The 24,081-nt window shown below is 41.1% G+C and overlaps 1 protein-coding gene across 1 annotated transcript in view; it reads left to right on the forward strand.

The window, feature by feature from the left end:
• Positions 1–4,824: 4,824 nt before the first annotated feature.
• Positions 4,825–24,081, forward strand: part of CDH20 (cadherin 20) — a 120,888-nt gene continuing 101,631 nt past the window's right edge. The window contains exon 1 of the mRNA XM_054815687.1: positions 4,825–5,171. The gene's annotated coding sequence lies outside the window, so the exon portion shown is untranslated. The remainder of the gene's footprint in view (positions 5,172–24,081) is intronic.

Below are 24,081 nucleotides of genomic sequence, written 5' to 3' on the forward strand. Positions count from 1 at the left end.
AGGACAAGGCCAAGGTGCCATGGTTATTCCTTGGCAGCTCCCTCTGGGACTTTCAGCCATGGTGCAAGGCTCATGGTGCCCTCTGCCTGGGGTGAAATTTTCAGATGCGGGTAGGACTCTCTGAACTTTTTTGCCGCTCTCTTGAAACCAAATCAGATTTCAAACTAAACTAATAAAGTCCAGAGCTTTAATGTTGACTCCTGTTGGGATTCCCTGGCATTGCTGTGGAGTTTCAAAACCTCAATGTGAAAGAAAAGCTAATGCATCTGTCAGCAAGAGAAAAGGCAGTGTTTTCCTCAGTGGCTCCAGACAAATGAGGGTAGCAAATTACTGTCCTGAAGATACTGACGGAGAAGGCCACGGTGATGGTCTTTTTGCAAAAGGCAGAAATAGAAGTCCATTTTCTATTCAGTGCTTTCCCTAAGGACAGATGTTGAGAAAGAAGATACTGAATCCTACATTCCTTCAAAGAGACAATAGACAAAGAAAAGATTAAAATGGTAAACTGAGAATTAGGTTTAATAAGAGGTGTAAGAGACAAACAAAGGCTTTATTTTAAAGAGCGGGAGATAGTCCAAAACAAGTCTGTGCTGCCAAATGGCCAGTACCTTTGAATATGTGTTTGAATACAGTTTTCTTTAACTCAGGTAGAAGAAAAGGCAGCTAAGAGGAAAGCCTTTTTGGATTGGCCTTCCCCTACCCTACATAAGCAACGTAGAAGATAAGAGACTGAGTAATGCAAAGCAAGGAAAGAAGCAGAGCAAAGACACACAGTTCTGAGGGAGGAGACCTTTAAAAAGTTTGCCTGACATTGGTAAGCTCAGGTAGCCCCCCTGAAAAGGCTGAAAACTCAGACTCTAGTACTGAGCTAGGCCTGGCGACTCATCACTGGTTACTTGGAAGAAAGGGAGAGCGGAGGCAAAAAGAAAGGCGTGTGACTGACAAGGTAGTGTCTTGGAGCCTGTGGAAGGACGGGTTCCAAGGTACATCCATATACGGGTGGTTTTACTTCTGCTGTGCTGTTGTCATATTAAGTTTTCCACCAGATTTCATGTGCACGCAGACTTTGTAAACAGACTGTGTAGCGATCAGGAGTTTCACCATTGTGGCATGTGCCATTTTGGGCTTTCTTGGATACAAGTAGGACTGGTATTCTTGCCTGTGGACATGACAACTTGAAAGCTATTCCTGTTACTGGTTTAGTAACATTTTACAGAGGTGGATGTGATTTTATGACCATACATAGTCCTTTCACCATTCTTCTTGTTATATATGCATTGTCTTTATATGTTACTTTTTCGGTAAAGTGCAGTTTTGTTTTATTGCTTTGGAAACTTCTTGCTTTTGGGTGATGGCCTCATTTTATCATTTGGGATATGGAATTCTTTTTAGTTAATATTCACCTTTTCCCTTTCTCAAAAAGAGACTCTGTAGCACCCTTAAAAATTGTTGTATTTTGAAAAGCCATGATTTATTGCACAATAAAAACCAATGCAGTTTAGGTCATGATTTACTGCAAAAGCAAATCAATGGTTTAAGGAGCACCCAGTATTTGAAAAAGCCATGAAGGTGCTACAAAATCTACATCGTATCAATTCCTCCAACAAATACCTGGTTCTAATATTTGTAAAGAATGAGTGTTTTGTGTTAGCCACCTGCAAAGTGATACCACAACACAGCCCACATCTGCAAAATCCAGAAACTTGTTGTTGTTGTTGTTGGAAGAATCATGAACAGAGCTGGATAAAATGAGGCAGAGGTATTAGACAGAAACATAAAAGCTGCTGTATGACATGAAATGACAACACAAAAGTGGAAAATAGTTGTTTTTCAGCTTCCTCCTCTCTTTTTCCTTCACCTTTGTCATTTAGGTAATGTGTAACTCATTCCTCATTTCAGTCCTGCAAGACAGAAAACTATATGAACACATAAGGAATATCCATATACAATGCTGCTTCTTCCAAGTTTTCCATGTAGGAGAGCAGTGTAAATAGCTTGCAGCATACAAAATTCTCTTGTTCAAACAGTGATAGCAAAATGTTTCTTTCATCTCTCAGAAAGCCTCTAAATTTTAAAACTACTCAGCATGTTGCATCCTTTAGTATTTTTTACTCTGTTTTGCATGGTTTTAGCATTATGTATAATATGGTGGCAGGGAGAACAGCAAGTATTGGAGAGAAAAGATTCAGTCCTTTCATGTAAGGGCATTTAATCACAACTGTGCTTAATAAAATGCTCTATATTCAAGAATTGATTTTTATGGTTCATGTCAGGTTTGTGAGTTAGGGTCAGTTTCTTTAATTTAAAATTATAATTTTATTTTTTGTTTTTGAGGAAGGAGGTGAGATAGATCTTCACCCACCTGCTCTGTACATAATGTGTGTGTTCTGCATGTGAATGTTTGAAACTTTCTCTCACTTTTTCCTGAAAAAGCCTGGTGGTTGAAACCATGTAATTTTGAGGCAGGTGAGTTGATGGACACATTCTTTGCAATGTACTCTCAACTCTGATTTCAGAGGCGCACGAGAGCACTCTTCAGATTGCATGATTCAGCCCTGCACTAGGGGAGGATCATGAAACACTTAGTGAAAATGTAAGTTCCTCCTATTTTACTGTACATCCCGTAACAGCTCTTACAAAAGGTGTCACAGGCACATTACTGAAATGTGACCCTGTGAAGGAAGACAACACACGATGCAGAAATTAGAGTATGCAGCCACATCTGCTTTAGTAAACACAATGTTTGGATAACCCACTTGGCTGTATATGTGAAACAGAGGAGCTCGTGTATTAAATGCGTGGATGTTTTCCAGTGCTCGCTCTGTAGCTCATCGTAGAATTCTCTTGGGTTTTCTGTGTCATATGAGAGTGCTGCACTATGTACTATATATTAATCCTAAAATATAACCTTAAAAAATAGACAGTATCTGCATTTTATTTTTATGCTGCTGTGGTATATGCAATAGTCAAAGAGCATCCACTGCAGCCACCATTCCATTAAAGCTGTCATATGTATTTTATTCTAATTTTTTTCCCCTACTGGAGTCCAACTTGGGGGAAAAAACCAAATGCACAGACTACACTCAAACTGAGTTGCACACTTTTCAAGTGACATCTGTTTAGCCTTTTAAATTATAATCGCACATATTCTGAGTATACTGTATTGAAGCAGAGAAATAGAGATGTGCATATATGCTGCAAGAAGTAAGTTTTGTGATTAAAATCCTAGTCTGGAAAAAATTACACATTGACTCAATAACCAGCTCAATTCTAGCAAGGTATCATTGCTCTTGTAATCAGAATCCCAGTAGTAATGGCATACTGATAACTTTCCAGGATGTTATTACAAGTATTCTGTCCTAATATTGGGGAAAAGTGGTACTGAGGGGCATATTTTGCCTTCTCATTATCAGAAGCGCACAGAGTCTCTGACGCTGACCAGCGATGCTGAGAAGAGCCATTTCTGCCTCCTTGCACTGTTAGGCTAAAAATGTACAATTAGCCCGAGGAGCCCAAAGATGAACATGCAATAGAGGAAACTGGGAGAACAACATATTCCTTCCCAACACATCAGAGTATTCATTTATCATAGCTGTAATCCATCATTTGTTTTGGGCACTTTGCCAGCATACAAACTTCCAACAGCTTCTCTCCAGAGATTTGACTGCCCTTTTTCTTTTGTAATGCTGGAATGACTATGTTATGATCAATATGAAAGATGTGGGGCCAGAAAACTAGCCAGTGTGACCTTAGTTCTGCAAATAATCATTAGTGCAAATCTGGAGAGGGAAAAAAAAACAAAAAAAACCCCAAAAAACCAAAAAAACCCCAAACCAACAAATCTTGACTGTATAATCCAAATCTTCATCTCAAGATCTAATTGTTGAGGGACTGGCAGCATCCCAAGGAATTGATAATGAGATTTAGAGTCTCCTACTGCCAGTCACTGGCTTGGCCACAGACTGCCGGGGCACAGCTCTGCTCCGAGCTCAGTGGAGTTGCTTGAGATTTACCAATTTAACTGAGACGGGGAACGGGTTCTGTGCTGGCAGAGAAAAGAAGTTATTACTACAGGGAGCTATTACAGAGGTAATAGCCTTCTCGTACCCAAGTGGACAAGTTTCCCTATCTCTTTCACACATACATGTCATCAAAGTTGGTACAAGTTTGCTACCTTCCCACACTGTGCAGAAAGATGAAGGCTTGCACAGGGACGGTGTAAGAAATATCTGCCCTCCTAGTTTACTTCAGGTCGAGATGGAGGCAAATTGGCAGGCAGGGAGGATGCCTTGTCCTGCTGCTGCCTTTGCTGCTGTCGTTCTGTGGGTAGGGAGTATTTCAGCAAGTCTGGCAGCTTTTATGAACACTAAAATGATCTTTAAAAGTGGATGTAAAACCCCTTTATTATTTGGTTGTTTTTCCAAAGTCTTACACAAACCCTCCAAGCAACTGTACTGTTTACCCTCATAAAAGTAGCTCTGACATTAGTCTCGGGATGTTTATTGACTAAAATTGAGCCTTCTAAAGAAATCCATCTTTTGTCTCCGTACCCTCTTTGTTAAATAAAGCAATGCTTCGTCTCCCCAGCGTTACTTTTGGTCTACCTCAGCAGCCCATTTTCTCACAGCCCGTGCGGTGCGTTTTGGAATCCTCCCCAGATGTAAAAAGCCTTGCAGAGGGGAGACACGGGGCTGCTTCTCCCACTGCCGGGGAGCTGCGTGGGGCCCGGGGGCAGCAGCTGTGGGGGGTTCCCCGGGAAAGGAGGCGGAGGGGGGGGAAGGGGGAGGAGGGCGCAGCTCCCCGGCACCAATCGCCTCCCGCAGGTCCCCGCGGCAGCGTTAGACCCGCCGCGATATTCACGGGCAGCGGAGCCAGGGGCAGCAGCGGCCACTTCCAGCGGGGACAGCTCCGGGGAGCGGGGCGGCCGCGGGGGTCCCTCCTCCTCCTCCTCCGCCGCCCACCGCGCAGCGCCGCGCAGTCCCCCCACACACACACACCAGCCTCCCTCCGCAGCCAGAGCCAGGAGCGAGCGGCAGCGCTACGCGGAGGCGCCCGGCGCGGCCCCTGCGGAAGGAGCGGCGGGGGGGGCGCGGTGATGTGAGGGGCGCACCCGGCGGAGGAGGGAAGTCCCATCGCCAGGAAGGCAGCCGGGAGCTCCTCCACACTGCAAGGTAACCCGTCCTGTCCTTCGGGGACTTTTTCTTCTGCTTTTTCCTTCTCCCCCCGCTTTTTATTTTCTCGTCTTTTTCTTTATTTTTCTTTTATTTCTTTTTTTATTTCCCTTTCCTTTTTTCTTTCTATTTTTTCTTTTTTCTTTCTTCTCCTTTTCTTTTTCTTCTTTTATTTTCCTTTCTTTTTTGTTTTTATTTTTTTTCCTATATTCTTCTTTCCCCGGCCCGCTAGCTGCCCAGCCGCAATCAGAGGGAGAGGAGGAGGCGGTGGCGGACGGAGCGAACCCACCACTGGGTCGCTCTGGAGTTTGCTTGGGACAATCTTCTCCCCCGCCTCGCAGGTGCACTGCCGCGGCGGGCACGGCACGGCACGGCACGGCAGGACGGGGGGGTGTCCCGGCGGCGCGGCTCGCTGTCGGGACCCGGGAGCAATTCGGAGAGACGGAGCGGGGGCAGAAGGAGCCGCCCGGGGGGCACGGAGAGGCTCCCTCCAACTTTCCCGGGGCGGCGACGGCCGGGAGCCGCCGCGGGGGGCTTTCTGCAGGAAGCGGAAAACCTATAGAAAAAAAAAAAGGGGGGGGGGGGGGAAGGGGGTGATGCGCAGTAGGAGCTGGAAACTACCCCCCCGCTCCCGCCCCCGTGCCTCTCGCCTCGCCGGGGCTCCCGAGGAAGAAGACCCCCCACCCCCCGGGAGGTCCGGGAGCTCCGGGGCTCGGCGGGCGCCGCGGGAGCGGCGCGGAGGGTGTGCGGCGGGGGGGGACACACACACACACACAAACAAATGGTAAAAGATACGGAAGGAAGAGACCCAGTGGCTGGGACATAAATCAGGCAGAATATATGGGGAGTTGATGAGAATAGGTCTTTTCACCCTTAAAAAAAAAAATAGCCACTTTGGAAGAGAAAAAGGAGGCTGATTATTGGCATCTAGCTCTGAAACCCAGGCAGCTGATGCTGAGGGGAGCCAAAGGGAGCAGTTCTTCTTGGTTTAAAAACAGCAAGACAGTCTCTGCCAAAGATTGCTGTAAACACTGAATAAAGATTTCATTGTGGCTTGGTGTGACTGGAATAATTAGGCAGTTAATTGTTCATTCTGATCTTAAAGTGCAGTAATCAGTAGTGCACAGTAGGAAAATACGGGGGAAAGGGAGGAAAAATAGCAATAGGAAAATGATAGGAAAATGTATCACTTTTTCCTCTTCCGCAGGTTTGTTTTTTGGTTTGGGTTGGGGTTTTTTTGGTTTGGGTTGGTTTGGGGTATTTTTTTTGTGGGTTTTTTTTTTTTTTGTGAGACTGGGAGCACGTGGATCCACGTCTATTTAGATCGAGAACACCTTTATAAAGCTGGGGTGTAATTGTGCTTTTGCTGCCACTGGGTCAACATCATCTCGGGCTGGACAAAATCAAATTATGAGACTTAAAGAAATCCTGTTTTATGGAAATGAAATCTGAAGATGCCTGGAGAATGAACATCTTAACTAGATTGACTAATACCAATTAATGCATTTTACTTATGTGTGCACTTTATTGCCAACTCAGCAGGGATGAAAGCTAATGGTGCCAGCTTTTGTGCTGCTCTAAGACATTTTTCAAGCAGGCACACAAGGTTTTAATGGTAAACTGTTTTGAGTTTTTAACACTGTGATTGTGTCCCTGTTCAACTCAAATTCCTTGCAGCGGTGACTCTTTCATGGTAATCTAATGAAATGATCTCTTGTTACACTGTGTTAGCTATTCCCTGTGACACAGCAGGAAAATACAACCTGTGTGTATTTGTACTGGAGGTGGTTATAAGTTGTCAAGCAAGATGCAGTTACAAGCAATAGAATATGACTTACTGATATTAACTGGAAGATGGCACCATAAGCAAAAAATGTTTTTCTTTCCTATATAGCATGGTTTTTCCATATATATATGTTCATGATAAAGAAGCATCATAGTGGATTGATTATCAGAAAGGATGGAAGGATGTTATGTTTAAAACAAAGAAAACTTACAAAGCAGTCCATAGTCATTTGAGCAAAGTAAAAGAATTGCTCAAAGTCTAGTTGTAAAGGAAACAGACTCATCCTTCATGTAACTTCCTTGACTTTAGAGCAGTTATATGAAAGATTCATTTGGCTTGGAGATATCCATGTAGCCTGCCCATCGATCATAAATAAATAAATAAATAAATATAAATATGGTGGAATTGGGCAAGGTTGAAAAAGAAATTCAATTAAGTAAAATTTTCTGTCACTGCACATGCAGAAAGCTAAGAGCTACCCATTACAGGGGAAAGAAAAAAAGAAAAGGAGCTTTCATTCAATTCTGTAAAGTAAAGCAATTTCTTATATTTTGTTGAAGCTGTGTTTGTTGAAGGTTTTGACCTGCACTTTGTGAGATTTATGTGGAAAGACAAGTGGAGAAAACATGAGGCATATTGTCTATCTAACAGTATAAAACACTGCAGTCTCCACTCAGGTCACAGAGTTTAGAAGAGCAAGGACAGAATGGTGACTCCAGAGTCTTGTTCAAAGTGATGGTAAAAAACCCTCATAATTGGGTATGTAAGGGCCAATGTTAAGATCCACTTTACAAGCATTTGTATTAAGCTGTTGAATGTGCTCTGTCCTACCACAGTGATACTCGGTATTCCTGATTTAATTGCAAGCTGTACTGAAAGGACGTCTTCAAGGCATTTTACTTACTAGTACAGTGTAGAGGGGGATGTTGCTAACTTTATTTGCACCTATATTTGCACCGAGAAAACTAAAGATGTTCTACTCTTCTTACAGAAATCCAAAAAGTGTAGTGATCAAGTGATCGCGTAAGAGACGCTGCTCAAGTTTCTGCTTGCAATGTTCTGACAGAGAATGTTTCTAAAAATCTGCATAGTGTACCCCTTACACAAATACCACGATAAACTCTAGAATAATTTGAAGACCAGTAACAAGATTTTGAGAGAAGTTTAAAGTGGTTTTTCCTCCATTTTCAAATACAAAATTTACCATGTGGCTCCTCATTTCTATAATGAAATGCATCAAAAGCACACTTTGATCATCACAGTAAGTTTGGGAAGAGGTCTTCTTTGCATTGTTATAACATGTTTAGCAAAATACACAGAGGATTATACAATTTTATTCAAGGAAAACATTTGACATCAAATTGTAGTTAAATCCTGAATACTATCTTATACCTAAAAGTTGTTTGAAATGCACAGTACGTCTTCATAGTAAAATTGCATTGTCACAGACATAATTGTTATTCATAACAAGTAGTCTCACAAACAGATTCCATCCTTGTAAGTACTGAGTCTCAGTCAGGCCAATTATGACTAAATTACTGCATGTTCTCTGCTGTATCAACTAATTAACGGGTAATTAATAAAATGATAATTTCATTCCATGGCAATGTCTACATCTGGTTGTCATAGCAGAGATTGTTTGACATATGGTTAAATGGTCAGATACTACATCGTATGAATGCAACATTTGTGCAGAACACCTGGCAAGCCAGAGGAATTTTAACCCTTAAGACATGAATTTCAAGAATCTGTGTCAATGTGCTAATAGACAGGTTTGCTCATTCTCTCCACCTAGTCTTTTCACACGTTTAAGAAAATTTAGTTCTCCAAGTTAATTTAAGTAACTCTCTTGGGGTGTGGGAAGAAGACTTGGGATATTAGGTTGTAAGTGAAAGATAAAATAGTACTGACTTGTCATTGTGGGAAATAAAATAGGTGGGTCTAAATTAATTTCTGAGAGGAGTCTCTCCATTGGTTCTCGTACTACTGGGAGCTTCCCCTTTAAGGAAAATCAGGCTGGAATTAGCATGGAGACAAAATTATCTTTTTTTCCTAGATACAATTGTATGCCAGGATTAAGGCTGAGGTTGTGGTCCCAACAGCATGGAAAAATCTGCATTGCAGCCTTCCCACACTGTACCTGTCATATGTAGATAAAACAAAACTTAGCTCCTCAAGGACAGTAACCATAAAATTCACACATGCTAAAGAAATGAAACAATCTTTTATCAAGTCAACAGATGATATGAATAAACAATTCTACTATAGATACCTGATGTACAGCATAATATATGTACATACTCTGAAATATCAGTGGCTGAAATTTTCAGGGCAGCTCATACATACGATTTTATACATAGCTTAAGGGAATGTATCGTAAGCCCCAACATTGCTTTGAAAAATTTCAACCACTGCTGTTTCAAAGTATGCAAAAGACTGTATTTCTGTCCTTTAAAAGCATAAACTGTAAGTAGTGGTACTTTAACATGGGTTAAATGACAGTTTCTTATCTGTACTGGGTCAAACTGAGTCCCTCATAAAACTAAGAACAAGAAATGAAGTAACAGGGATAACGTTTTCCTTCTCTTTAGGAGAAAAAAGAAAGGCATAAAAAGGAGAAAATAGCTAGTGCTTTTTCACAAATAGAGCAAAGTAAAAAGGATGCAGTAAACTGCAGGAAGACATGAAAGTCTGTCTTTTCCCATGCAAACGATCCTCAATGAACAGTTCCCCCAGTGAATAGTCAGGGTCCCTCATCACCTCTCGTGTGGTCAGGTGCAGAGCGTGGCCAGTGATGGTTATAAAGCGCTGTTTGTCTGTCTCTCTGAGAGCCTGAGTCCTGCTTCTTGAGAATTTCCAAGCGCACGGATCCATCTCATTTTCATTCTACTCATGTAACTCATTAACACCTGGAAAATCTTTTATAGCATTTAACTGCATCAGATGCACTGTCCGGCACATGTTTTCTTAATAGGGCTTTCACTGTGGTATTGTCAAAGAGCCCTTATGTCACAGCTGGGAACATGAATCTGTCATGTCAGTACTGTACCTTGTTTTAGACAGTAATAGTGTATGCGTGTGTTTTATGGAGGAGCCGAACATGCCCATATACTGCGTTAGCAGGGAAGAATGTGAAGCTTGTTCTCCTAAATAAAGATTCAGGCTGGTGGTAGTAGAGTACTTTGTACCATTTAAACACTGCTGCCTCTAAGGCATTGCACTTAAGGGAAGTTTGAGGCAAGCAAGACACATCTTAGTATTTTAGTGGTGTAACGCTGCTGGTTAATGATATGTCATCATTTACATTTCATTGGGAAAAAATTGCCAGAGGTTTCTAATTCAGCAGAAGCAACTTAACTAGAAGTTGATATGAAAGTCCTTACCCTGGGAATATTTGTTTTTGAAACAAGTTTGATTTAAATATATTTGGCAATATAAGAAGAAGGGGAAGAGAAGTAAATGTTTCCTAATTCCATATGCTTTTTGTGCCCATTAGTTCACTGTAAAACCCAGTTTTAAATAGATTACTTTGTAGCTCTGTAATCAGAATGTCTTGGGTAATTAAAAAAAGAATAGTACTGTGAAAACAGACTGCAACACATGTATAAGACCTACTTTTTTCCCAGGAATTTTTAACAGCTACATACATTTCATCTGAAAGTTAAACACTTAACATTCACCAGCTACAACACGCCAAGCATGTCATGATGATATTCCAAAAGATAGAGCCCACCTTTGAAAAGTGTTTGCAGATTTGAGAAACCATAGCTGTTGTGAAGAAGTTGACTCAGGTCCTCATGTAGGGAATGAACGGATGAAAGGAGCGTTTCATGCGGTCACAGGAGGTTCCAATTTTTAAACTACTTGTTTTGGTTTGAAAAGCATAAATATAGTTCATATGCTAAGAAGTAAGTTGAAGGGATTTCAGACACTCAAGGTAAAGGTATGCTGTCATGTCTGAGCATGCACAGTTTGATACCCCAAACCGTAACCAGCCCAAGCTTAAGCTGGAATCAGTGAAACACCGAGGGGTTTGGGCTACAGGACTGCCTTCCGAATTTCTCTCTTGATTTTCTCCTGTTTGCCGTTTGTATTTGGGGCTCCTGGTTTTTCTAATGGTGGCAGCACTGAGGCGTTCCGGTGGGCCCATGCTCTTACTTCATGCCCATGTCCTCACCAAAGAGGGAAGGAATAGGGCTAGTTAGGGCTGCTGTGCCGCCCCTGGGGAGCACACGTGGATTTGTTTCTCAGTAGGGCCTTTCTGTAAATCATTTCACTTTTTTCAGAAGGACTGAAGCCCTTCGTGCTTCTGAGCTTCTGTGTAGGTACCCAGTGGAGCAAGCCCAGTACGCGCTCACTGGCTGTGTAAGGTTTGCCCTGCTGAGCTATGCAGCACCTGACAATGTAGCCCAAGAGGTGCTAACAGTTTTCAAGCTGAGAGCACACTGGGGCTGAATTGTTCTACATGATTCCTTTTAGCCTACTACAGAAGCAAATAAAAGGTAAAAAAAATGAGTCTATGTAATTAACCTTTCTGCACACCTAGGTATTGTGGCACACAGTTAAGAGACCTTGCAATATGTAACTTAGCTACAGCGAACCAAGTCAAGGATTGAATGAAGGGCTTAACTATAAATTTCCTTGCTTGTATGAGTTTAATTTAGAATTGCAATCATGATGTAACATAAATTAAAATAGCAGTAGTAAATCACTACTTGGCAAATCTCTTAAGAATAATATAGGTACCTCATTAGGTTATTATATAGAAAGTGCCTTCTGTGTGCTTAGCTGAAATTAGTCTATTTTTTAATTTTAAGATACTTTTGAAGATGAGGGAAGTACTTTAACAGGTTCTGCTGACTATCAGTGAGAATTAGGAGACTGACTTTTGGAAAGGGGAGCTTCCTAAATGTTTTAGAAGTATTTCCCTGAAAAAAAACTAAATACCATTTTGCTCCAAGTGTCCTCCAATCCATGCATAATCTGGAGGGCATTAACCATTCAAGTACATATTAGGTATTGCTTGACTTGCAGGTATAATATATTAAGGCTTCACAGCAAAGATACATTTTTAAGGAACAGAATAAAGAAATAAGAAATCAGCATGCCTCATAAAGGATGTGTGAAGGGCAGACAAATACCTCTGCAGCAAGGAGAGTTTGGGAAGAGTGTGTATCAGTGGTGCATGTCCGTTTTAGGTGAACACTCAGTTTCTTTCAGAGAAGGGCTACATACATCAACCACTACCGTAACTCTTGAGAGGACCCATGGTACTTGCCTGTTTGGTTCATGCTTCCCATATGGATTTGCTGTACTCTTGTGTCTCCTTCAAAAAGTGATATGGAGATGAGCAGGCACCATGCAAACAGTTAGAGGTGCCTGCTCCCCATGAGCATCACTCTCTAAGGCTGGAATATTTTTTCTGATGGAAAGCCTAAACATCTTCTTTCCTGGGCACCCCATGGACACCCAGGGAAGATCCTGTCAAATGACTAGTCACGTCCTTGATAATGACAAGGGGAGGAGCTACCAGGCCTGTTGGAAAGGCAGCAGTGAACTATGGACATTATCAGACTAGTGCCTGCGGCCCACAGCCCAGCACACCTCACATCCCCTCGACCCTCCTCGGGAGGAAGGACCGTGAGGACACATTGCCGTGGTACAGCAAGCTCCACGCTAAGCACTTTTAAGCGGAGGAGGTGCACGGTGCTGTAAGGAAGAGCTGAAATCAGCCTTCAAGCTGATGACAAGAGAGGATCTGTCAAACCAGCCTTCAAGAAGACAGAGAGCATGTTGAGAGAAAACGATGATAATAGCAACAAAACCTTGCGGAGACTGAACAGAGGAAGAAGCTGCAGGAGGGCAAGAAACAGAGGATTTGTATAGTGAGGCAGAGAGAAAGAAATTACAAATGTCTTCATAAAATAACAGAGACACAAAAGGACAGATCTGATCAGTGGCAGGTATAGAATTTGGCTCTGGCTTGGAGAGGGACTAATACAAAAAGAAGACAAATAACTGTTTCACAGGCTTGTGCATGAGCATGGCAGAAAGCAGAGCAGTTTGTGGTAACAGAGAGGTTGGAATAACAGCATCTGGATCCCGCAAGAGGTCTCCGGGGTGAGTACAGGATATTGGAGGACTTTTGTAAGAAAATCAGGTTCCTGGATTTGCATGTGGAGTTTCAGGTTATAGCTCATCAATATGCCAAGAGAAAGGCGTCTGTCAGCAATGTGTCATAGATATTAGGGTTATATACATAATGGAACCATTATGTAGAAATTGTGGACTGAATCATGGCTAAACCTTTCTTGTGTAGTCTAGACTTGGGAAAGGGTAGTCCTCGTTAGGGTGAGTTCAGGGGCATTGCTAAGGGCGTGGTGGAACCGTGCTGTGTTAAATACACTGTGGTTGAGGATCCAGTTTTAGGTGGGCTAGTTGTACTGACTCTGTGCGTAGTACATCTCAACATGAAGTCAAGGACTAAGGAACTGGATGTTCGATTCAAATGTGTAGAAGAGATAATGGGGAGGGGAAGAAAAACAAAAAGAGCAGCTCAACACTGAGTTGTCAGCCTTTGCCTGTCTGTTTTCCTTGCCCGTTGGCCCCGTCTAGCTCTTCAGCTGCGCTCTTGCTTGCTGTCATGCTGCTGTAGGGCAATGCAAGGAGCTCCCATTAAGACTCATTTGTGTTATGATGACTGTTGATTACCTGACTATTAGTGAGGCACTGAATGAACCAAGCTAACAGAAGTGATACCCAGTAAAGCTATTAATTGTTCCATATTAACTATTTGCTATCTCCATCCCACTCATTTGTTTCGCACCTTTGGGAGAAGGCCCTCCATTGCATTACCTCTGTAATCCCTTCCTGGGTTGTATAGGTGTTTATGCAGAATAGACATATATAATGATGTGTGGCAGGTAGGTGTTTACTTTTTAATACAAATTCCCAGCTTCGAAAAATGCATTTTGATTAAAATCTGTTGCCACTTTAATCCTGTTGCAAATCAACCCTTTGATTAGGAGGTCCTGGTTTAGTTGAAACATCAATAATTATAATACCAAAAATAACTTACAGGGTGTTCTATTTGTTTTCTTCTCCATGTGTCAATTCAGTAAAACATCAGTAAAATGGTTGTAGGTAACCATTTAAAATATTTTTTGTGCAATTTGTTCTCTTTCTTTTCTAAGATATGAGTGCTTCAGTGTTAATACCTTTGCAGTGGGCAAAAAGTGAATGTCCCAGGAGTGCATGTCTAAGATTTTTGAAGCTACTGTAGGATGTGGACACTTAAATTCCCATTATTTTTAATGATCGCTGAGCATCCAAATTCCCCATGTAGTTACAGTCACCTACCAAATTGTCCTCAAAGAGTTGGTGGACCAAAACTGGTTTTATTCTGAGATAAATTACCATCTTTTCTCCAGGAACTTATCAAGTTATTTATTGAAGAAACAATTACCAAATGTCATAACATATTTGACTTACTAGCTGTAAATATGCAATCTATCAGCCATTGTGTGCATTTAAAAGTGTTTTTAAGTCCGCTGGTTTTTCTTTAGCCTCTTTAGGAACTCTCAAGAGGGGACTGAACCACTTCTGATTTAAAATGTCATCCTGTGCTTGTTGGATGATCGTTTTATTGGAAGACCCTCTGCATTGCAGGGCTCCAGGAGAGTTAGAAGAAAGTCTGTTTTCTCATATGTTAATGATTAGTGTAATCTCTGGCTAAAGAGGTATCTTCGGTTCTGTATGCTCACAGGCTATTCAGACACATGTCTGAAATCATTGCTTTGATGAACTTCTTTCTATGATAATTTACTCATCAGGGTACCATTTCACAATGTCAGTCTGTTACTTCAAGAACATTTACATGACGTAGTGAAGCAGAATACAAATTAGAGCAATATTTTATACAGAGATTTTTCTTTTCTGATTTCTTTACTGCATAGATAGAGACCACTCAAAGAGCATCCCCCTGCTGCATAACTCCACTGTCGATAGTAACTTTAGTGGCAATCATACGGTTCTCCTTTAATGTTAGCAATCTCCATAAGGGTAAGAAACACAGGGTAATGTAATGCTGCACAATCTGAATGTTCAGCATTAGAAGAATGTCTCATCGATGAAAAAAAAGGTAGAAAGTATTTAGAACAGAGATAATATCAGCAAACTGCAAAGGAGGATACATTTGAAAGTTCTGGCCATATTGACCAATAAACAATTTATGGAGAGAACGCAAACAAACCGTTAGAATATTTTAAGACCGTAGCTTCTGACAAGTATACTTTATTTATGACTTTGCAGTACAATCTTCTCCAGTAATGTTTACAGGAAGTAAAAAAAGAGGGAAAGGGGGAAGAGGCAGCATTCCCAGTGTTTTATCCTCTTGTCCTCTGCCATGTGTGGGGTATTGTCAACATCAATAAGATAACCTCAATATTCCTGTCTCAAAAAACCCAGAAACTAGAAAAATCACAGATGTGACATGTTAAATGTTTAAGGAAAAGGAGAGGAAAGAACGGTGCTCCTTTATCTGAAACTTGTACGATACTGGTGTCGATAAGTAAGCCGCCAGCAGAGCCAAGGGAGGCCAGGTGAAAAAGGAGGCAGGGATGGGGTGGGAGAAGGGTCCAGCCTTAGCACAGCTTCTGCCACTGTTAGCACCCTGTTGGCAAAGCCACAGGTTCACTCTCTGATGGGATTGTATGTCCAGATAAGGGCAATGTTTGAGTTTGGCTCCAAATCTCCCGATACAATGGGGGTTTTGTTGCTTTTGTGTACACAGTTGGTCTGGGTGCTTGAGGAAATACATGGGGTTTAGGTTTCTGAGACCAAAGCACCAGGCAAAGGTAAAACTTCTATTAGAAGTTCTAATTCGTGTTTTAGAGGTGCCTGCAGATGCTAGGTATGATGCAGACCCCTGGGCCGTACAAACACGTAGGATGTAGTGCTGCATCGAAGTGCTTGCAATCCAAGTACCAGGGCTGGGAGATAACAGTTTTGTTTTGCCAAATCCTTGATTTCAAAATCGTCGTGTTTTAGAAGGAAACCAAAATCTTTAGCAAATGCTCAGACAAAAGAGCTGTCAGAGCATTCACATTTAGGAATGAATAGGTCAAGATTTTGATTTGTGTCTCTCAGAAAGTCACAAGAAAGAGCCCTGATCTGAGAAATCTTTCCCTGGAAAATGTTGAAGTTCATATGTTTCTGGTAAAAAAAAAAAAAAAAAAAAAAATACTGATTTTTTACTTGAAGGAGAATGTATCTAGAAAATCAAAATGTTGCTGTATGTGTTCTGACCAGCAGCCTGAAAACACAAGACAAAGTGAAGGTAGGACAAGCCCAGAGAACAGCGTGAGCCTTCGGGGAGCAAAGTGGGGAGGAAGCCAAACATTTGGGTCAGGTCCCTGTTTCCCGGTCCTGTACCACCAATTTCCCATCCCAATTCACCAGATATCTTCCTCTTTTCAACCTTAGGCCAGAGTTTCTGAGCCATGGGTTGTAAGCCCTGGGGTCAGGAGGACAGCAGTGCAAGAGCTGGAGAGAAATAAACACTTCAGGAGGGCCTTAACGATATCTTTCTGCTTTAAAAGATACTCTGACAGTTTTAGTTAACTGGACAAGTGTGCCTCTAACAAACCTATCGAGCTTGATAAATGGTTCTCTATTAATATCCTAATTTTGCTGGATCTGATGAGCAGCCTTCGGAGTTCAGAGGCAGAAAAAGACTGCTTGAAAGATGGCTCTTACAAGAAACTAATTGCATGCAGGGTTTTCAGAAATATTAGGTCAGTTCCTGTTCAAAAGTTGGGTGTCTGTTCTTCTTTAGTGGCAACAAAATTAATTTTTCTGGGCTTGGTGAAAAAAAGAAGTACTTTGATTTTTACCAGTTAATGTACTGTCAAATCTTACCTCAAATAACATTTTTAAGTTTTAAAACATTCCACAAAGGAAGGGATATCATTTCAAGGATGAAGGCTGGTGTAAAATAATTCCAAGAAAATTGATTGTGTTATAGGCACTATGTTGATATGACTTTTGTAAAATACTGCTTTTTTAATGTTAATATTTCAGCAGTAGAAAAGAAATATTGCAGTTGAGTTCTCTTCTGGACACATACATAAAAATACCATTTACACCAGTACAGCAATGAAAACAATGTGATTTAAGTGGGGGCAGATCCTTCCCCATAGGCCATATTCTAGTTTTAATTACACCCTATCTATCTTAAAGATCCAGGATTTACTATCTCAGGACAGACTGGTGTCTGGGAAAATGACCTGTGTCGGTATTTCAAAGAAAGATGTAAAAAATCTTTACAACATGGCATGTCTCTATGTTATTCTGCTCTTTAATGCAGTAGTGCAAGCTCACTGGTTTCCCTGGGGTTATGCTGGTGAAATTAGAACGAGGTTTCACTCACAGAGTTTCTGAGTTTAGTTCATAGTAAGCAACTGATTTTTGATTGATTGATGGTCTCTGGTGTTTTGGTTTTGGGAGTTTTTTAATTAATTTTTTGTTATAGTTGTGTTACCGTGATGACCCCCCCCCTTTACGTTTGGTCATTTTGTCCATCATGGTACCTTGTACAGATTCCTATTAAGAGTTTAATAGGAAAAGTGCTTATGTGTGTTCAAGTGTGCTTCTTGATTCCCAGGTGTAAAATAATTTTTAAAACCATCGTTATTCTGAAAAGAATGATGAAAAAGGTTGCTTATAAACAGTACTTTTAAAACTTGCACTTGTGAAGAAAGATTAATCTAAAATGCTTTTCAAAGTCCTTCTTTATCTACACATCACACTGAGACTCTAGCTTGGTACTAGTGTTCTTACCTGGTATTCTGCCTTGATAGTCCCGCTCAAAGGATTCAAAAGGCAAAAGCTGTAATAAAACAACTAGGTTTGATCACAAAAGTGTCAAATTAAGTATTTTCCTGTTGGAAAAGGGAGTTCATTAAATTTGAAGATATTCATAGGGAAAATAGACCTTTTGGCAAAATGTTCCACAGAGAAAAATCTGGCTGACACATATTTTGTATTTGGGATGAGATTTTGCAGTGGTGTGAAGTGTCTTGAGAACAGCAGCACCACGAGACTGTCGTGCCTGGTGGGGCTCTAAGCCTGACTGTGGAGAAGGATCCATGGGGTAGGTAAGAGACAAGTGGGCCAAGAATATCAGCTCCCAACTGGGGCCATTTAGGTGGAATCGAGGAGCAACGTTGCCACATCCCTCCTGCCCCCCAACAAAAACATTTTATTTCAGAAACTTCAAAATGGCTCATTTCATAACATAAAGTCAATATTTTTGTCTTTTTAAAGGGATTTTTAAAAACTTTATAAGGAGATAAATTGCATTATTTTGGCTTTTTAGCTTGACTTGGGAAAAATGCCAAATACTATAACCTCTTGCAATATGGAAATTTTGTTTTTCAATCTGATATAAAAATTGTATGGTCATAGTAAATATTCTATCTTAAATCTCTTGTAAAAGGAAAAATAAAAGTTACTGCTACATTTCTCTTCAAATGATCCTTAGCTAATCTAGACTTTATAGTTGGAGTGAGGTTACAGCCATCACTCTGCGTGTGTGTGCGCAAGACTGGAGAAATCCTGGTCATCTGAACCTATGCTCTGAAGTTTCCTTCGTGCAGAAGAATAGCTTCAATATTAAAGCCCTCCAAGATCAGCATCCTATAAAAAACGAACTCTGGAAAATTCATCAATTAAAAATATAATGGAAGAGAGAATGAGTAACCCCCAAGAGAACCTCCTTTGTGAATGAACGAAGTTTTGAGGGTTTAGGAATCAGCCCTTCCCAGTGAGATGAGCCTTTCCAGTGGGATGAGGAGCAGGAAATTGCAAACATTTCTTGGCTTCACAAAAGCTCAAGTGACAGTCTCTTATGCAGGGTGAGAGGTCCTGCCCTATACTTTTTATCCACTAAAGACTCATTGGACTAATGTGTTAGTGCTATTTTTTTTCTGCGGATGATATAAATTAGATCCTTACACTGCAGTTCTGCCATATAGCCATCTTCTTTTCATAGCCTTCTGTTTCCCTGTCTTAGTTGATAAGGACCCAGAAGTGGGCTTGCTGTTAAGCGTGTTTTTAGCCTGAGCTCGTCCGTAGTATTGAACTGTAGAAGTACCGTTTTGTGCAACCTGTACAAAGACAAAGACACAAGGCTAGAAAAGTGGCATCTGTCTTCCTTTGTGTACTGCTTTCCTGATCTATACTGGAGGCATGCAATATGCTTTAAATGTTTCCTGAGCATCCTTGCATCTCTAATAGCACATTTGCCCACTTACATGGTTGAAGACTTACATTGATATCCTCTTTTCTGTGCTTCTCTAGTGACTGTTTGGAGATAACCTCTAGATGACATGACATTAATCAGAAAAGAAAAGGAAAAAAGCCAATGATCGATAGAGTAGGTTTTACTGTGTATTGTCCCAGCATGTAATGCACCAAAGCAACGGGCTCTTTAGAAATGCTGTGGTAGGTAGACACGTGCTCAAAGCTGGACTTGAACCACTTTCACACGTGAAGGAGATGGGACTGTAGTGCATGATCATCTCCAGCTCGCTGTGACAGTCTGTGAAGTTTGCATCTTTCAAGCAGCCAGCGGGAAGCTGTGCCTTCTGGGAAGCCAGGCTGAGACCTTGGCACTAGCTCCCTCAGAAACTAATGACCATTGCAAATGCCACCACCTTCTCCTTCACAAGCAAGGCACTTCTGGTTTTTTTTTCTCCCTAACATATGGCAGCATGTAGGTTTAAAACAACAAAAACAAAGCCCTGCCAAAACAAAACACTACACTGCATACCCAGTTCTCCCTTGGGAGTAGGATGAGAGGGAGAATGAACCACATATGGCAGATGTTGGTCGTTTAATGCTCTACAGGAAAGCACTCGGATGCTACCGTGACGTATGACCCCGTGGGGAGCAAAGCAAAACAACTTCCATGTCCCCCCTTCTCAGCAGCGTGGGAAATGGGGCTGATGTATGTGTGGAAAGCAGTCTACCTAAAAAGATGACCAGGAACAAGTACCAACACTAAGCAGCCTTAGTGTTTCCAGCAGGTAAAATCCTTGTGCTGGGTTTCCTTTTGGGCTTGGGTTCCACTCCTGTGTGCGTGTGCGTGAACATCACCCAGTCCAGCCCAGGCAAAAGTTCAAAGATCTTGAATTCCTCTTCATTGCTTTTTCTGGGGGCTGCCTCTGATCTTTGCTTTTCATCCCTGGATTTATTTGGAAGCATTTCTCCCCCATTTCTTCATGTGGTGGGTTGCATGCAGATTAGTTTTTCCGGTATTCAGTGACCATCCGCATTGCTTCGTACGTAGTTTACATCTTCACAGGCCGTAATGAAACTGAGACTTGAAGGAATAACTGGATAAGCAGGCCTCTCTCTCCAGCTGTCATGTCTAGTTGTGGCAGCAAACTGGTGTTTCATTGTAAAAGATGTTAATTTCAATGCGAGCTGTGGCTGTGTTGAGAGGAGCATAAAAGGAATTCTTGATTATCTATATCAGTACCGTTGTCCCCGGGGACAGGCTCTGAATCTTCAGATCACATATGGCAAGAGTGCTGTGATAAAATATGCATCAATAAAACTTTGCAATTTATGATAATAAAGGAGTGGAAAGTTTTATACACTGTGATAATTATTCCTGACTGGTATTTTTTCCTTTCTTTCGTTCTTCTGTACGCCTCATTTTTAAGCCTTTTCTGCGTGTTGTAGTAACAATTGCATCATTGAAACTGCAGGTTCACAAACTGGGGGGCTCACCTTGTTTCTAGGTCCCCTGACCTTCTGTAGGCATCAGTCAGCTTCTGAAGCAGCAGGACTTTGCCCTCTTTGAGAAGGCTCCGCAATACTACGACTCTTCGCTCTTCTTCCTCTTCTGTGCATGCAGACACACTACATCCAGCCTGAATTTCGGAGTAGCTTCCAAAAAGGATCAAATTATATTCCTCTGATCTTTCTTTGCATACCTCATTACTATAATCGATGAGAGATGCATATTTTTGCATGAAGTAAAATCCCATATTGCATGTCACCTGCATTGTTTAAAATATATTTCATTTAAATAGAGGTTTTATTCTTTTGAAGTGGGAAAAATAATGATATGCTTACAGTCCTGGGAAGTAAACAGTGGACTATTAAATACAACCAATATATTATCTGTGACCTTATTTTTTTCCTCAGCTCATTATATCTTTGGTGGCCATAGTATGAGAGACCCCGTCTTCTGCTTCAGCACACTTGATAGCAATTAATCATATAGCTTGAAACGTATGGCCTGACAATACAAACCGCTTGCGTGCTTGGGTTCTGGCTGACTTCAAAGGGACTTCCACATGTCGTGTTTACAGGCAGCTCTCCTTTACTGAACACCCTCACTGACATGTTTGCACAGTGTCTAGCGCAGTGGGATCTCGGGCTTTACTGGGACATCTAAGCCCTGCTGTAACACAAATAGTCATTAGTACCGTCTGTCTCATGTTTTCCTTTTTTTTTGTTGTGGTTTTTGGGGTTTTTTTTGGTTTTTTGGTTTTTTGTTTTGTTTTCTCAGTATTTTACTTCAGTTGGCCTAACGGAAATAAATCAGCCGCTTTTATCCTTTTCCAGGCTTATTTCTCCACAATTAAGGATGAGCTGGGAAACTACTTGCAGGAAACAGTTTAGCCATCTCAAGCTATCTGAAGAACGTTTTCCTTATTCATGCTCACTTGACTAAATTGTGTGCTCCTGCGCAATGGGAGCGAAGTACTTGTCTTGAAGCGCATGCTTATTTCCTATCGACTTCCATAGTACGTAATCACCTGCCTGAGGTTCAGCGTGTGCTGAAGGGCTTTGCATGTTCGGGGTCCAAGGCCCCCTTCAAGAAATCCATACCTATTCAGTCCTGCGCATTCAGCCTTTCCCCAGGTTTCTGTAGGTGCTTGAATTTCATCAAAGGCAATGAGCTTTACATCATTTGCGTAAGTGCATAAGTGGATTTAGACATCTTTAGAAGTTCTGCCGAATGTGGGCCTACCTGATTGAAAAGGACCCAAACATTTAGCAAAAAGAACATCGATTTATAATAGGAAGGCTATTTGCAAGTACATTCCTCTTTTGTACAGCTGCAGTTGAAAAGACAACATGTAATGCAATTAGTTCCACTTTAAGGAGTGATGAGAGATTTAGGTCACAACAATAATAATTTCTAATTATACAGATGTAAGAAGGAGTGGACGATAAGGCCAGCAGTGAAAAAAAAGGATCTTGTGTGTTTTTTTTCTACCTCTGCATTTGTGTGAATTAATAGGAATTACGGACTATTAGAAAGTTGATTGAATTTTGTTTCTTAACTTCGCTGTTTTTCATTAGGGTGATCCTAAAAGCAGGTGGCTTTCAATTAGTTTTGTTGACAGTGCTGGCTAATGTTGTAATGATCCTTGGGAGAGGGAAAGAAAAGAGATTTATTGCAGTAGGGATAAGCTAGGCCAGGCAAAGAGACAGAGTACATAACCACTAATTAACTCATGTAGTCATTAAAAAAAAAAAAAAAAACCAAAGAAGAAGAGGAGGAAGGAAAAACAACATGCAACCTGAAAGAGGATTGTAAAGCATTTCTGCACTGCAGATCAGACCCTTGAGCTTTCGTTACACTGTGCATATCATATTAGATGGTATATATGAGCCAATTGCATATAAATCACATTCTCCCAATCTTGCAAGTCCTTGTCACAGAGCATATTTAATTTAACATTGTAATATTTATTTTCTAAAGTTGTAAGTAGGCCAAAACATACCCAGTAAAATGAGCATTCTGCCACAGCACAGCGCCTGACCTACGCTCCAGTAGAAAATTAACCCTAATTCATCTTCATGGTGACCCTATGCCAAATAGCTTTTTCAGATGCTCCATTCCTGCCCTTCGCTGACTTTGTAAAGTGGAGCTGTAGCAATTTTCCCTAATTCAGTTTGGATTTTTAATTACATCTATTCCATTCATTTGTTTCCACTTAAAACCATCGTGTTGCGCTTGGGTGACTTGTAAGCAAGCTTTGCTTGGTCTTAGTATCCTTTAGGGACACGCTTACGGCAGAATGCGCCTATGTCTGTTGAAACCATGTCAAATGAGACCCGCTATCTCAGATTCAAACTAGAAGGCTTTGTTTTCTGACACAAAGGGTCAAAGTCTGCCTAGTTATTTCCATGTGTCCCTTCCCTCCCCTTCCCTCACTCCCATCAGGATTATTTTAAATTCACATTATGGATAAGCGTTTCTGTGAGTACACACAATTCACTGGAAAACAGAGGCTCTTTATTATTCAAAGCTCTTCTGGAAGTGATTTGTTTCAGGCGTTCTTCTCACAACCGTTTGCACATCTCTAAGACCAGCAAGATTTCAGTCAATCTGCTGACAAAGTCTGTTTTCAGACACCATGCAGAGAAACCTGAGAAGCTTCAAGTGTTTTTATTGTCTGATTTTTTTTTTACTCTTGATAAGAATTAGTAGCAATTGATTAAGAACATGTGTGCTTATTTTGCCTATTATTTAGCGATTAATAGTTTTTTTTGCATTGCATCACAATACAGCTGGTTCTTCTGCTTCTCCCAAGATTAACAGAGACTGTGTCTGATTTCTGTAATGTTTTCTACATTTGTAGAACTGGGCATATTTGGACTGCAACAAGGATGCAAAGTGAGAAGGCTGCAGAAAGGACGCTGAGATAAGGCAATCTGAGTCGTCTCACTGAACTCCTGCCAGGCACAGATGAAAATGTTTTGTGACAAAGTCTATCAAATTGCATTTATCTTGTGAATGCAAATTATTCCTAAGAAGTTACGGTATGGGAGGAAAAGGTGAAATTTATTTAAATTAAAATTATTCTTTTTAAAAAAAACCCTGGATTTATCAAAGTCAGGTGACTTCAGGTTTTGACATTACAGGCACGAAAGTAAAGCTTTAGCTGTCATTTTTTAGCTCTAGTACAGCTCTGCTTATGAAGAAAAATTGGACCATATGGGAGCATATGGAAAAACCAGAAGGTTAATATTTGCAGGAAAGTACCTCCTACAGGTGGCATTATAATTAACCTTGTGGGTCCTGAGCATGCATGT

This window comes from Grus americana, chromosome 2 (assembly GCF_028858705.1).
Source record: "Grus americana isolate bGruAme1 chromosome 2, bGruAme1.mat, whole genome shotgun sequence".
Taxonomy (NCBI): domain Eukaryota; kingdom Metazoa; phylum Chordata; class Aves; order Gruiformes; family Gruidae; genus Grus; species Grus americana.